This window comes from Pinus tabuliformis, chromosome 4_1, assembly GCF_031772625.1.
Source record: "Pinus tabuliformis cultivar Carrire ecotype Pingquan chromosome 4_1, CPIR1, whole genome shotgun sequence".
Taxonomy (NCBI): domain Eukaryota; kingdom Viridiplantae; phylum Streptophyta; class Pinopsida; order Pinales; family Pinaceae; genus Pinus; species Pinus tabuliformis.
The window spans coordinates 405,674,230-405,691,404 of record NC_142303.1 but is presented as its reverse complement, the minus strand read 5'-3'; positions in this window follow the sequence as shown (position 1 = coordinate 405,691,404).

Here is a 17,175-nt window from a genome sequence, read left to right as displayed (position 1 = left end):
TTATCAGATTGTTCTCTTCCCTTGCCAAACATCCCCATGTTTTCCAATACCTTTGCCACCTCTTCTTCATTCTTGTAAAGGGGTATCCTACAAACTTAGAGGTGGTGTGAGCGATGGGCCAACCTAATTTATTTGAATTGGGGTATTTTGTTGGGAATTCACCCCCGCAAAGCGTATGCGTTTCTCTGTGTTCAAAGCCATAGAGCAATTTTTCCTCTTCAACGTCCTTCCTGGACCTGGGGTTCTAGGCCCTTGTTGTTCTGTTACTGAGTTTGTTAGAGGTGGGGCCAGAGTAGGAATTACAATATTGTCCTAGGTTAACTGTTGCTAAGCTAGTCCATGTATGATAAGTAATTTAATCAGTCAATGATGACTGATGATGGTGTGTGGATCCTTATCTTTCCTAACTTTTCAAGCAACATCATGCAATAGAGAATTCAAATAAAACAAAAAATTAACTATTTTTTTTTATTTTTAGGATGGCTAACAACTTGAGTTGACGGGGCTTTACCACATACTGGCAACCATTGCATGTGATGTAGCATTGCACGATAACTGCCAAGTCCTGCCATGGCTATCTTAATGCTGGAGGGTGAATCCCTTTCCCTGTTCATGCTAATTTCTCATCCGGGTCTTGAAACACTGCAACCACATTGTGCATAAGGACGTGCTTGTCCATCCACTTTTTTCCCTCAGCTAGAAGTCTAGTGACTTTAGCAATGACTGCTTCAAAGACTGCTATATCCCTGCCTCTTACTATGGTGCTGCCATTCTGGAAATTCTACAAGAATTTGAGTGTCATTTTTTCTTGAAATCCCTACAATTTATTTAAATATTGCAGCCATCCTGCATGCTCGAGAGTTGCATGAGCCTAATCTGATACCATGAGTACTGTGGGCCCATTTTGGATATCTCTACCTCCCATGGCTACTGTGTTCCTATGACTGGTTCTCCTGCATGGACTTCTCTTGCTCTTTGACAAATTAGAACAACAACAAAGATCGTTAAAGAAATTAATAGGAAAAATGACATTGATTTGGGAATTAACAACATATACAGTCAAGTCATTTGTCTCATTAACCATTTTTGACGCAGGCCCATAATCAATTCGCATGCCATCCATAATGGTCGTTGTCGTTTCTCCAATCAGAAATATCTTACTAATCATTACGCATATCCAATCATCATGCAACCTTAGCTAAAAATCAATTTAATAATTAGCATTCAATAATTTATAACTATCTCACACAATGTTCACATGCAGACCATCCCCCCTCCAATGGGAAAAAGGACGGTCACATTTGCCAAGCATGTGAAAAGCAGGTGCATGAATTTAGGATTCATAAATGCAGACAACCAATCGAGAAAAGCGGCACAATTTATGACAAAGTAATTAAAGAAAGACACGTATCAGAGGTAAAAATGGTCGAAAAAGATAAAAATAGATATATACATTATTATGTGAAAATATGTTCACCGCAAGTGGTATTAGTAATAGACGCATAATTGGTGGTAAGCAATAATGACTGTCATGCATTGATTGGACAAATATATAATATAATGAATATATAACGTAAGCTACCATGCATAATGGCTTGTAAGAGTGCTACTCAAATGCGAAATCTTCTTAGAAATGAACCCATAGGTGGCAATAGAATAGAGAGAATTTGGCAGTGTAAGATAATACTCCAATACCTTAAATAGAGCCACTACTGCCAGCAGGCGTTCATAGCCTCGACAAGGTTTTTTATTTTAACCCCACAAATGAGCCAGAGTCCTCCTTTCAGTATGTAGCTAATTCTTCTTTTTCTTCCATAAAGAGACCACTATACTCACATGGTGACTAGATGATCATAGTGCCATTCACTAAGATATAAAAAAATGATCAGGTTGGCTCGTAATGAGACTCCCTATCTTTTTGATAGTTTGTAATCACCAAGAAGGTCATTACCTTGGTTCGATAGGCAAAAATAGAATGTAACTTGTTACATCTTTATGATCATGGTAGGCTGGCTCATGATGACACCCCATATCCTCTTTAAGACAATGTTCATTGCATTCACATATTTCTTTATTTTCATGTTTCTCATATTTTGATGTTTTTATAAAAAGAGGGAGGGTCATTTTCTCCTTAAGAGTCAAGGATGGTGTAAGAAGTAAAAGAATGCCAAGGAAAGGGTATACTTTTACCCTCATCTTAGCATTTCGAAAGGATTTGTCCATTTGAATGTGTGGTAAATAAGCCAACACGGTTTGAAATAATGAATCATTTTATGACGTGTCCAAAAAATATGTCTAACCAATCATTATAGAGATGGAATATATCAAATTTTGGATAAATATAACCATCAAGAGGCTTCATAAATCATAATAGTGTTGATATTACAATTTTTCTTTATGTTAGGCACAAATCCACTCAGATGGTGTTTATTCAAAATGATGAGTCTCATAAATAGGTAATTATATGGGCTCATTTCACCTACTAACCTAGTCAAATCAACCATTCTCTTAGCTTATTGTATGATTTTCTGATTATATTTATGCTTATAGGGTGAATTGAGTTAGTTATTATGCCATGTGGTCTAACATGTATTTAATGCAGATTATTGATGGATTTCGAGGTCAAAGTCAAAGATCTAGTGGTCAAAATGTAGTAGTAACTCGAAGTAGACAAAGGAGAGCACTTATAGGATGGAATCCCCCTCATTTATTACTCCTCACTTCGGATTCCCCTTCATTCAGCTCGGAGTACAAGCCACTGAATCAAACACTAGAAGGCAATCGAGCAAGTGGAAGATGATTGAGAGTTATCTCAAATTTTGGTAGCCAAGCCTCCCTGATTTTAAGGAAGATGTTGGTAGCTTTAGATGTATAAGTAGAGAGGCCTAGGGCCTCACTAGGGTCGATTTCTTTTTTTCTTGTGTAAACTCTGCTCAAATTTTGAGCTTACTATTTTATGACAGTTTTATGTAATCTTGCTATTTTTTTATAATGAAGATGGAATCTGTTTTGAGCTAGCACTCAGTTACCTTAGAGGGCTGAAGCTCTTGGGTTAGGGCCCAATCCAAACAAACAAGATTCTCTTTACTTGTATTTTTATGCTTTACTTCAGTTTGTAGATTAGTTTGCTATTATATGTATTTCTCTTATGGTTAAGAATATGTTTTTTTTGATGATCTAGTAGCTTGCTTCCATTTGTGCTTTCTATAGTAGGTTAAGCAATGATCAGAGAAGATTCAGAAGAATATCAATAGTGCCTTTTGCCTCTCTTCCTCCCTTTGGGACCATGATTTGAGGCAAAGACTCTCTTGTTGCCCCAAAAACATAGATTTTCCTCATTCCTAGGACTTCTAGTGTTTAAAGATCTCTAGTAGGTTGATAGTCTAGTTTTGCTTTGCTTTAGATATTTTTTATCATGTTCACTTCCTAATTTTCAATGTTCCTTTTGCATGCTTTCCTTTCTTACAACACTTCCCAGCATTTCCTTCTATACATCATAGTTTAGGCCATTTTAATGCAAAACTCTATTTTTCCTAGGATGCACTCATTTCATTGGTTGCTTGATTTTCTTCGTTGACTATCAGTTTCTATGTAGTAGATATCTACTAGTAGTAGGCCAGCTTACCAAAATTCACACCCTCCATCTGATCCATGCCCTATAGGTCTCCCAAACCTCACCTCAATTCTGCCCTAGTTTTCTTCATTTTCATAGAACTTCTTCCTCTCTCCTTGAGCAAACCCAATCATTTTTCTCTCTCTTGGTGATTCATGGTAGAACTTAGGCACCCTAACATCTCATTCCAACCTTCATCCACCTTTTCCACCCCTCAAATCAATTAAAATTTCTCTCGGCCTCCTCCTGTAGGTCTCTTGTAGTTTCCCTATTTTCCTCCTCTAGCTTTCCTGTGTCCTCCTGTAGTTTTTCCTGTAGGCTTTCTTTTGAAGGCCGAGTGTGGGCGAATCCTCCAGAAGGCCACCTAAGACCTCCTAAGACCCATCCACACCATCCTACATTCTCCCAAGCTCCAGAACCACCCTTTAATGCCACCTGTTCGCTAGATGCATGTTAAATTCACATAAAAACACATAAAAATCCAAAAATATTTTTTTTGCATATTTATTTCTATAAATAACACGGTTAGATCTTGTTTACTTCCTTGAGTAGGTAATGGCATTTCTTTCATGGTTTTCATAGTGTTTTTGGTAAAAGTATAATTAGCTTGTTAATTAGGGTATACTAGGTTTTGCTTTACATTACAGTCTTTCTCCTTTCTGTAGTTAGAATATCATTTGTAGAGTAATCTTTGTTTCCTTTCATCACACATAGAGCTTCTTCTCAAATCTATAGAAGTTGGCTTGAGCTCCTAGTGATCTCGCGCTAGCTGACCATGTGACAACCTGCCGTGAGAACTAGTCCTTGTGCATATAGCACTAACGCTTCCAAGTTTGTTACGAACTACCGGGTTGATAAAAGTAAAGTTGGTAGCCCAGGAGTTGCAACATTCTTGCTACAATACTGGTGCTCACCACTTTTTGGCACCGTTGTCGGGGAAGCATTAGAGTATTCTATGATTACTACTTTCTTCTATTTCCTATTGCAACATTCTACCAATAGTTTATTTGGGCAAAAGTAGACTAGTCATTTCTTTTCTTTGAGTTTTGCATTTCCTTGCTTTCCTTTTTAATTCTACAAATTTTCATTCAAAAAGTTCATTTCAGATAGTTTGAATTTGTTTTGGTCAATCACAATTTCAATTTTTGCAAGTACTTTCAGTGTGGGGAAAAAGAAACAAAAAACCAACCAAAAATCTTTCCTTTCATGCCTCGTAGGAGTAGAGATAACTTAGGAAAATTTTTGCCCAACACCCCCACTACTTCACACAACCAACCTTCTTTCTTCTTCGGTGGCTACAATCAAGAAGAACCCTTAGGTGAACATCCAGACATATTTGAAGAACCTATAGGGGAAGAAGGAGAAGAAAACATTCCTCTGGAGCCAATGGATGAAAACAAAAATGCTGGGGGAAATGAAGAGTATATGTCCTTCAGCCCTACCTCACTTCCATGGTCTAACTATAGAAGATCCTAACACCTTCTTGTTCAAGTTTTCTGTCATCTGTTGAACTTATGACTATGCAAAAGATTAGGCATACAAATTAGTTGAGGCCACTTGGGCCTACAAAAAAACATGGAAGACCACCACCGGGTTCACACCCTATGAACTGGTCTATGGGAAGAAGGCTTCGCTGTCAATAGAGTTTGAATTCAATACCCTAAGGATGGAATCTCAGCTGGACGTAGACCTCAACCATGCATAGAATGAGAGATTACTTCTGAGCTCAATGGATTCGATGAATACAGATTGCAAGCCCTTCTCCACAGAGAAGTAGTTCAGATTCAAAGAAAGGTATGGCATGACAAAAATATTAGGGAGAAGCAATTCCAAGAGGGAGATTGGGCACTACTCTATGATTCAAGATATAAGGATTTCAAAGGCAAGTTGAGGACAAGATGGATGGGACCCTACACTGTGCAAAAATGTAATGACAATGGTTCAGTTCTGATTAGAACCATTGATGATGAAGCCATCCCCATGGACATCGGTTGAAAGTCTACAAGAAACCCCTCTCCAAATGAGAGTTTATTGAATATTTGAATAAAATAGTGATGGTAGTGGAGCATGTCTTAGCTTCCACTTCACCCACTCACTAAAGAAAAAAGAGAAAAAAATAAGGACTCAATTGGAAACCTCCATGAGGTGCTTGAGTCCCATCATTGGGTTGCAAACCTCTTTTGAGATAGCCTAGTGTTGTCAAAAAAAGGGAAAAGAATAATATCCCTGGGTGAAAACCTCCCCTGGAGGCACCCAAGGCAAATAATTAAGGTGAAAACCTCTCTGAGGTGCCCTAGTTTCTTTCAAAAAAAAAAAGAGAAAGAAAAATGAATTTTTATTGCATTGCAGGTTGGCAGGAGGACTACAGGGAGCAGAATAAGGTGCGAAGGGGACCCTGACATTCATACCAACATCCATCTCATCTTCTCCACACATTCACGATCAATTTTGGCATCTCTTTCACCCCATTGTAACTCTTCTTCCAAAACTGTGTTTTCTACAGGAGGCTCTATTTTTTCTACAAGAGGCTCCTGTAGGAATTACAGAGAGCCAAAAGTGTCTACAGGAGGCAGTTTGAGGGACAAGAAAATATTCATGAGGAACCTATAATCCCTCTTACCATATTCAAACCTCCTTTCCATCATTTCCAAGCCTACATCACACTCCAAGCATCATTATTATTGTTTTTCCTTTCCAAGAAAAAACACAGAAAAATAATTTTTCAGTTTTGAAAATAAAACAAAAATAAAAGGAAGAAAAGGCACCATTAACTTTACCTGGAGCTTAACTACTATCTCTTCATCTTTCATCTCCACCTTTGGAATCATTCTCAAGCTCCAAGCATATGGAAATAGCTAAAGTTTCAAGGGGAGAAGCAGCTATAGGAGCTCCTGTAGGATTCCTATAATAGTTGATCACATAGAAGTCCAGCACTAGCAGCAAGGGAGAGCACATCTAAAGGTTAAAAAGGCACATGTAGCTCAACTCCAAAAAAAGAAGTACTTGCAAAAACACACAATAACACTTTAGCAAGAAGAGACAACATGCATGAAGGAAAATGAAGGCATGCAGCAGAGAAAGCCACAACACCTCACAGTCGATGGCAGCAAATACACTTGGATTACAGGTAAGTAGCTAAGTCACTCTTCTATCTCCATTTGTGTAATTAGGAACCATACAAAGGCAACGAGATGGTTGAAATTGAAAGAGGGAAAGGTGGCCAATTAACTTGTCCACCTTCAGTTAGTTGACTCCACTTAACCGAGATATCACCCACACGTGCGCACAGTCAACTCAAGAAAAATATGCGAAGGACAGGTAGTGGGAGGAAGAGTTAAATCCGATGTAGTAATGAGGGGATGATTACGAAGAGGGTCATGATGACCAAGTAGGTGGGGACCAATGGTCCCAATCTGGGCAACGTACACTTTTCCAGCTCAGCACTCATAACTGGAAACAACCATAAAAGGTAATGAGCACTCCTCCCAATGCATTCTCACCACCTTTTCTTTAGTTTCTCCTTGTAACTCAGCCAAGCAGCAGTATTCTTATGCCCCCATAGCCTCGTATCCACCATCCTCCATTGATTTTCTCCATATTTTTACTCTTGGCATCTTCTACAGGAGCCCTACAGGTTTTCTACAGAAGCACATATAGGAAATCTAAAAGAGGGACAATGGGCTTCTATAGGAGGGGCCGTGAGTCATTTTGAAGGGAGGAAACATGATTTCTGGCACAAATTTCAGTCTGAAGAGGTAGGGTTCATGAATTCCCTTTGTTGCATATCAAAATTTGAAAGAGTTGGTCTCAAATTGAAGATAAAATGAGTCTTTAAGAGGGTAGAAATATATTAAAAAAAAATTGTTTTTAAAAAATAAAACATAGTCCCCTCTGTTTTTCTATTTCACTCAAAATTCTTTGTCTCTACCTCCATACCAAATTTTTCAAAATAATTACAGGTAGTATGATAGGCGGGTTTATGAGAAAACAACCCACTAACTCCACCAGACTCCATGCACATCCTCAAGTGGTGGAAATATTTACAAGGGCAAACTAGATGAATTTCTTTGAGAAGTTTAGAGGGTTTGATGATGAAATTTCCCATGAAGTTTCTCTCTCTCTCTAGTACCTCACACAATAACTCATGCTATTATAACCATTAGATGCCTCTCCATTGAAATAACCCATGAATTCATCAGTAGGGTCACTACTGTTCCTCTTGCGCTGCCTTGGAGTAAAGATGAGAAAATAATTGGCCAGGCTGCCAAGAGGAAATTTTTCCAAGATAATGAAACCCCTGTTGAAGACAAAAATGGAATTAGGAGGGTTAGTGTACCATATCCCTGGGATGAGGTTAGCTACCAAGTGATAAAATAAATTTCTTTTGAGGGGACCTAGAACATTGTTTATGGATGTCATTTTACAATCCTCCAAGAAATGAGATATGGCATGGATATCCCAGCACATCAAAAGCTCAGTATCCCTTACTTTCTCCTTCATTCCCTCATTGACTCTATCACCAAGGATCAAGAAGAAAATTCATAGAAAGTAGCTCACCATGGCCTAATCAAGATCCTAGCAGAAAAAACCCTCCATACCCTTACAATCCCTATAGCATGGGAAGTTTTTAGAAATATGATAGTTGAGGATGACATCAAGGCATTAACCTATGATGTCAGTCCTACTATCAGTGAGGAGGGAGAATAATAAGGAGGAGAAGATGAAGCCAGTGGTGACATAGCAGAGCAAGAGAGGAAGAAGGAAAGAAAAGAAATATAGGAGGGGAGAGAAAAAGAAACAAAGAAGGAGGAGGAAAAAGAGACAAAAGAGGGAGAAAAGGAGGCAGAGAGGGTAGAGCAAAGAGAAAACTCCCCTGAAACTTTGGAAAGAGAAGCAGCAGCTACCCTCACTGCCCTCAGTACACCATTCAAGCAGAAGCAGAAGAGGAAAAGAAAAACCTCCATGTATTTCAGGTCAAGGAAGAGTATCCATAGAAGCATTACAATGTAGAGAACCAACCAAATCTTATGGCCTCTATCTGAAGGATCAATGGCTTCAATTCCAAATAAAAACTTTGGCACAAAGAGGCATAATGTATTTCCAAGACTATAGGTAGTTCATGGATTTGTGTGACCAAAGAACCTCTGAGGAAAAAAAAAAGATGGCAGAGTTCTATCTACACAACATGGCCCTCACAGACTTGAATCTATGGGACCCCAATGCCAAGCTAGGGGATCTGCAATTAATGGCCATGGTGTCATGGATGAACCATGAAGAATTGATGGTAGAAGAAATGAAAATATTGTTAATAAAAGAGAAGAATGAGCCATTGAAGATAAGAGCTGAGACATCAGATCCTATGGCACTCATCAGCACACACAACCTACTTGCCAATGACCCTCAGATTGCCCTTAAATATCTATCCAATCAGGAACAAGCCATTGCACACTTTGAAGATATGCCTAGGCTACTCGGGGATGACTGTGTGCATGCATGCATGAGAAGATGGAACACCCTATCCCACAACTTGCAGATTAGAGAATACCATTCCCCCATGAGGCTGAAGGAGGCATTGAAAAGAGTGCCAATGTACAAGTGCTCCATGCAAAGGCTGAAGGTCAACTGGATTGGCCTCAAACTGAGTCCTCCACTCATATTAGGCATGATGGAAGGAAGAAGAGAAGAAGAAGAGAAGGAGAAGTGAAGGGACATGGACAAAAAGGCAGGATTTTATGGAGAACATGAGCAGACCAAATCAGAAGCCTGGAATGCTAGGGAGGCCACCAAGGCCATGAAAGACCGAGAGATTGACTAGGTTTCTCAGAGGATGAGAAACATCTTCAGTAGGGGGGTGATGATGAGCCTCATAAATGGGTAATTATATGGGCTAATTTTACCTCCTAACCTAGTCAAATCACCCATTCTCTTAGCTTATTGTATGATTTTCTAATTATATTTATCTTTATAGGGTGAGTTGAGTTAGTTATTATGACATGTGGTTTAACATGTATTTAATGCAGATTATTGATGGATTTCGAGGTCAAAGTCAAGGATCTAGTGGTCAAACTATAGCAATAACTCAAAGTAGATAGAGGAGAGGACTTATAGGAGGGAATCCCCCTCATCTATTACTCCTCACTTCGAATTCCCCTTCATTCAGCTCAGAGTACAAGCAGCCAAATCATGCACTAGAAGGTAGCCGAGCAAGTGGAAGATGATTGATAGTTATCTCGAGTTTTGGGAGCCAAGGCTTCATGATTTTATGGAAGCTATTGGTAGCTTCAGATGTATAAATAGAGAGGCCTAGGGCCTCACTAGGGTCAACTTTTTTTTCTTGTGTAAACTCTGCTCAAATTTCGAGCTTACTATTTTATGACAGTTTTATGTAATCTTACTATTTTTTTATAATGAAGATGGAATCCTTTTTGAGCTAGCACTGAGTTACCTCAGAAGGCTGAAGCTCTTAGGTTAGGGTCCAATCTAAGTAGGCAAGCTTATCCTTACTTGTATTTGTACGCTTTACTTCAGCTTTTAGATTAGTTTGCTATTAGATGTATTTCTCTTATGGTTAAGAATAGGTTGCTTTTGAGGATTTATTAGCTTGCTTCCATTTGTGCTTTCTGTAGCAGGTTAAGAAGTGATCAGAGAAGATTCAAAATTCTAGAAATAGCTCCTTGGCCTCTCTTCCTCCCTCTGGGACCATTATTTGAGGCAAAGACTCTCTTGTTGCCCCAAAAACACAGATTTTCCTCATTCCTAGGACTTCTAGTGTTTGCAACTCTCTAGTAGGTTGATAGTCCAGTTTTGATTTTCTTTAGATCTTCTTTATCATGTTCACTTCCTAGTTTGAAATAGTCCTTTTGCATGCATTCCTTTCTTACAACATTTCCCAGCATTTCCTTCTATACATCATAGTTTAGCATTTCGAAAGGATTTGTCCATTTGAATGTGTGGTAAATAAGCCAACACGGTTTGAAATAATGAATCATTTTATGACGTGTCCAAAAAATATGTCTAACCAATCATTATAGAGATGGAATATATCAAATTTTGGATAAATATAACCATCAAGAGGCTTCATAAATCATAATAGTGTTGATATTACAATTTTTCTTTATGTTAGGCACAAATCCACTCAGATGGTGTTTATTCAAAATGATGAGTCTCATAAATAGGTAATTATATGGGCTCATTTCACCTACTAACCTAGTCAAATCAACCATTCTCTTAACTTATTGTATGATTTTCTGATTATATTTATGCTTATAGGGTGAATTGAGTTAGTTATTATGCCATGTGGTCTAACATGTATTTAATGCAGATTATTGATGGATTTCGAGGTCAAAGTCAAGGATCTAGTGGTCAAAATGTAGTAGTAACTCGAAGTAGACAAAGGAGAGCACTTATAGGATGGAATCCCCCTCATTTATTACTCCTCACTTCGTATTCCCCTTCATTCAGCTCGGAGTACAAGCCGCTGAATCAAGCACTAGAAGGCAATCCAGCAAGTGGGAGATGATTGAGAGTTATCTCAAATTTTGGTAGCCAAGCCTCCCTGATTTTAAGGAAGATGTTGGTAGCTTTAGATGTATAAGTAGAGAGGCCTAGGGCCTCACTAGGGTCGATTTCTTTTTTTCTTGTGTAAACTCTGCTCAAATTTTGAGCTTACTATTTTATGACAGTTTTATGTAATCTTGCTATTTTTTTATAATGAAGATGGAATCTGTTTTGAGCTAGCACTCAGTTACCTTAGAGGGCTGAAGCTCTTGGGTTAGGGCCCAATCCAAACAAACAAGATTCTCTTTACTTGTATTTTTATGCTTTACTTCAGTTTGTAGATTAGTTTGCTATTATATGTATTTCTCTTATGGTTAAGAATATGTTTTTTTTGATGATCTAGTAGCTTGCTTCCATTTGTGCTTTCTATAGTAGGTTAAGCAATGATCAGAGAAGATTCAGAAGAATATCAATAGTGCCTTTTGCCTCTCTTCCTCCCTTTGGGACCATGATTTGAGGCAAAGACTCTCTTGTTGCCCCAAAAACATAGATTTTCCTCATTCCTAGGACTTCTAGTGTTTAAAGATCTCTAGTAGGTTGATAGTCTAGTTTTGCTTTGCTTTAGATATTTTTTATCATGTTCACTTCCTAATTTTCAATGTTCCTTTTGCATGCTTTCCTTTCTTACAACACTTCCCAGCATTTCCTTCTATACATCATAGTTTAGGCCATTTTAATGCAAAACTCTATTTTTCCTAGGATGCACTCATTTCATTGGTTGCTTGATTTTCTTCGTTGACTATCAGTTTCTATGTAGTAGATATCTACTAGTAGTAGGCCAGCTTACCAAAATTCACACCCTCCATCTGATCCATGCCCTATAGGTCTCCCAAACCTCACCTCAATTCTGCCCTAGTTTTCTTCATTTTCATAGAACTTCTTCCTCTCTCCTTGAGCAAACCCAATCATTTTTCTCTCTCTTGGTGATTCATGGTAGAACTTAGGCACCCTAACATCTCATTCCAACCTTCATCCACCTTTTCCACCCCTCAAATCAATTAAAATTTCTCTCGGCCTCCTCCTGTAGGTCTCTTGTAGTTTCCCTATTTTCCTCCTCTAGCTTTCCTGTGTCCTCCTGTAGTTTTTCCTGTAGGCTTTCTTTTGAAGGCCGAGTGTGGGCGAATCCTCCAGAAGGCCACCTAAGACCTCCTAAGACCCATCCACACCATCCTACATTCTCCCAAGCTCCAGAACCACCCTTTAATGCCACCTGTTCGCTAGATGCATGTTAAATTCACATAAAAACACATAAAAATCCAAAAATATTTTTTTTGCATATTTATTTCTATAAATAACACGGTTAGATCTTGTTTACTTCCTTGAGTAGGTAATGGCATTTCTTTCATGGTTTTCATAGTGTTTTTGGTAAAAGTATAATTAGCTTGTTAATTAGGGTATACTAGGTTTTGCTTTACATTACAGTCTTTCTCCTTTCTGTAGTTAGAATATCATTTGTAGAGTAATCTTTGTTTCCTTTCATCACACATAGAGCTTCTTCTCAAATCTATAGAAGTTGGCTTGAGCTCCTAGTGATCTCGCGCTAGCTGACCATGTGACAACCTGCCGTGAGAACTAGTCCTTGTGCATATAGCACTAACGCTTCCAAGTTTGTTACGAACTACCGGGTTGATAAAAGTAAAGTTGGTAGCCCAGGAGTTGCAACATTCTTGCTACAATACTGGTGCTCACCACTTTTTGGCACCGTTGTCGGGGAAGCATTAGAGTATTCTATGATTACTACTTTCTTCTATTTCCTATTGCAACATTCTACCAATAGTTTATTTGGGCAAAAGTAGACTAGTCATTTCTTTTCTTTGAGTTTTGCATTTCCTTGCTTTCCTTTTTAATTCTACAAATTTTCATTCAAAAAGTTCATTTCAGATAGTTTGAATTTGTTTTGGTCAATCACAATTTCAATTTTTGCAAGTACTTTCAGTGTGGGGAAAAAGAAACAAAAAACCAACCAAAAATCTTTCCTTTCATGCCTCGTAGGAGTAGAGATAACTTAGGAAAATTTTTGCCCAACACCCCCACTACTTCACACAACCAACCTTCTTTCTTCTTCGGTGGCTACAATCAAGAAGAACCCTTAGGTGAACATCCAGACATATTTGAAGAACCTATAGGGGAAGAAGGAGAAGAAAACATTCCTCTGGAGCCAATGGATGAAAACAAAAATGCTGGGGGAAATGAAGAGTATATGTCCTTCAGCCCTACCTCACTTCCATGGTCTAACTATAGAAGATCCTAACACCTTCTTGTTCAAGTTTTCTGTCATCTGTTGAACTTATGACTATGCAAAAGATTAGGCATACAAATTAGTTGAGGCCACTTGGGCCTACAAAAAAACATGGAAGACCACCACCGGGTTCACACCCTATGAACTGGTCTATGGGAAGAAGGCTTCGCTGTCAATAGAGTTTGAATTCAATACCCTAAGGATGGAATCTCAGCTGGACGTAGACCTCAACCATGCATAGAATGAGAGATTACTTCTGAGCTCAATGGATTCGATGAATACAGATTGCAAGCCCTTCTCCACAGAGAAGTAGTTCAGATTCAAAGAAAGGTATGGCATGACAAAAATATTAGGGAGAAGCAATTCCAAGAGGGAGATTGGGCACTACTCTATGATTCAAGATATAAGGATTTCAAAGGCAAGTTGAGGACAAGATGGATGGGACCCTACACTGTGCAAAAATGTAATGACAATGGTTCAGTTCTGATTAGAACCATTGATGATGAAGCCATCCCCATGGACATCGGTTGAAAGTCTACAAGAAACCCCTCTCCAAATGAGAGTTTATTGAATATTTGAATAAAATAGTGATGGTAGTGGAGCATGTCTTAGCTTCCACTTCACCCACTCACTAAAGAAAAAAGAGAAAAAAATAAGGACTCAATTGGAAACCTCCATGAGGTGCTTGAGTCCCATCATTGGGTTGCAAACCTCTTTTGAGATAGCCTAGTGTTGTCAAAAAAAGGGAAAAGAATAATATCCCTGGGTGAAAACCTCCCCTGGAGGCACCCAAGGCAAATAATTAAGGTGAAAACCTCTCTGAGGTGCCCTAGTTTCTTTCAAAAAAAAAAAGAGAAAGAAAAATGAATTTTTATTGCATTGCAGGTTGGCAGGAGGACTACAGGGAGCAGAATAAGGTGCGAAGGGGACCCTGACATTCATACCAACATCCATCTCATCTTCTCCACACATTCACGATCAATTTTGGCATCTCTTTCACCCCATTGTAACTCTTCTTCCAAAACTGTGTTTTCTACAGGAGGCTCTATTTTTTCTACAAGAGGCTCCTGTAGGAATTACAGAGAGCCAAAAGTGTCTACAGGAGGCAGTTTGAGGGACAAGAAAATATTCATGAGGAACCTATAATCCCTCTTACCATATTCAAACCTCCTTTCCATCATTTCCAAGCCTACATCACACTCCAAGCATCATTATTATTGTTTTTCCTTTCCAAGAAAAAACACAGAAAAATAATTTTTCAGTTTTGAAAATAAAACAAAAATAAAAGGAAGAAAAGGCACCATTAACTTTACCTGGAGCTTAACTACTATCTCTTCATCTTTCATCTCCACCTTTGGAATCATTCTCAAGCTCCAAGCATATGGAAATAGCTAAAGTTTCAAGGGGAGAAGCAGCTATAGGAGCTCCTGTAGGATTCCTATAATAGTTGATCACATAGAAGTCCAGCACTAGCAGCAAGGGAGAGCACATCTAAAGGTTAAAAAGGCACATGTAGCTCAACTCCAAAAAAAGAAGTACTTGCAAAAACACACAATAACACTTTAGCAAGAAGAGACAACATGCATGAAGGAAAATGAAGGCATGCAGCAGAGAAAGCCACAACACCTCACAGTCGATGGCAGCAAATACACTTGGATTACAGGTAAGTAGCTAAGTCACTCTTCTATCTCCATTTGTGTAATTAGGAACCATACAAAGGCAACGAGATGGTTGAAATTGAAAGAGGGAAAGGTGGCCAATTAACTTGTCCACCTTCAGTTAGTTGACTCCACTTAACCGAGATATCACCCACACGTGCGCACAGTCAACTCAAGAAAAATATGCGAAGGACAGGTAGTGGGAGGAAGAGTTAAATCCGATGTAGTAATGAGGGGATGATTACGAAGAGGGTCATGATGACCAAGTAGGTGGGGACCAATGGTCCCAATCTGGGCAACGTACACTTTTCCAGCTCAGCACTCATAACTGGAAACAACCATAAAAGGTAATGAGCACTCCTCCCAATGCATTCTCACCACCTTTTCTTTAGTTTCTCCTTGTAACTCAGCCAAGCAGCAGTATTCTTATGCCCCCATAGCCTCGTATCCACCATCCTCCATTGATTTTCTCCATATTTTTACTCTTGGCATCTTCTACAGGAGCCCTACAGGTTTTCTACAGAAGCACATATAGGAAATCTAAAAGAGGGACAATGGGCTTCTATAGGAGGGGCCGTGAGTCATTTTGAAGGGAGGAAACATGATTTCTGGCACAAATTTCAGTCTGAAGAGGTAGGGTTCATGAATTCCCTTTGTTGCATATCAAAATTTGAAAGAGTTGGTCTCAAATTGAAGATAAAATGAGTCTTTAAGAGGGTAGAAATATATTAAAAAAAAATTGTTTTTAAAAAATAAAACATAGTCCCCTCTGTTTTTCTATTTCACTCAAAATTCTTTGTCTCTACCTCCATACCAAATTTTTCAAAATAATTACAGGTAGTATGATAGGCGGGTTTATGAGAAAACAACCCACTAACTCCACCAGACTCCATGCACATCCTCAAGTGGTGGAAATATTTACAAGGGCAAACTAGATGAATTTCTTTGAGAAGTTTAGAGGGTTTGATGATGAAATTTCCCATGAAGTTTCTCTCTCTCTCTAGTACCTCACACAATAACTCATGCTATTATAACCATTAGATGCCTCTCCATTGAAATAACCCATGAATTCATCAGTAGGGTCACTACTGTTCCTCTTGCGCTGCCTTGGAGTAAAGATGAGAAAATAATTGGCCAGGCTGCCAAGAGGAAATTTTTCCAAGATAATGAAACCCCTGTTGAAGACAAAAATGGAATTAGGAGGGTTAGTGTACCATATCCCTGGGATGAGGTTAGCTACCAAGTGATAAAATAAATTTCTTTTGAGGGGACCTAGAACATTGTTTATGGATGTCATTTTACAATCCTCCAAGAAATGAGATATGGCATGGATATCCCAGCACATCAAAAGCTCAGTATCCCTTACTTTCTCCTTCATTCCCTCATTGACTCTATCACCAAGGATCAAGAAGAAAATTCATAGAAAGTAGCTCACCATGGCCTAATCAAGATCCTAGCAGAAAAAACCCTCCATACCCTTACAATCCCTATAGCATGGGAAGTTTTTAGAAATATGATAGTTGAGGATGACATCAAGGCATTAACCTATGATGTCAGTCCTACTATCAGTGAGGAGGGAGAATAATAAGGAGGAGAAGATGAAGCCAGTGGTGACATAGCAGAGCAAGAGAGGAAGAAGGAAAGAAAAGAAATATAGGAGGGGAGAGAAAAAGAAACAAAGAAGGAGGAGGAAAAAGAGACAAAAGAGGGAGAAAAGGAGGCAGAGAGGGTAGAGCAAAGAGAAAACTCCCCTGAAACTTTGGAAAGAGAAGCAGCAGCTACCCTCACTGCCCTCAGTACACCATTCAAGCAGAAGCAGAAGAGGAAAAGAAAAACCTCCATGTATTTCAGGTCAAGGAAGAGTATCCATAGAAGCATTACAATGTAGAGAACCAACCAAATCTTATGGCCTCTATCTGAAGGATCAATGGCTTCAATTCCAAATAAAAACTTTGGCACAAAGAGGCATAATGTATTTCCAAGACTATAGGTAGTTCATGGATTTGTGTGACCAAAGAACCTCTGAGGAAAAAAAAAAGATGGCAGAGTTCTATCTACACAACATGGCCCTCACAGACTTGAATCTATGGGACCCCAATGCCAAGCTA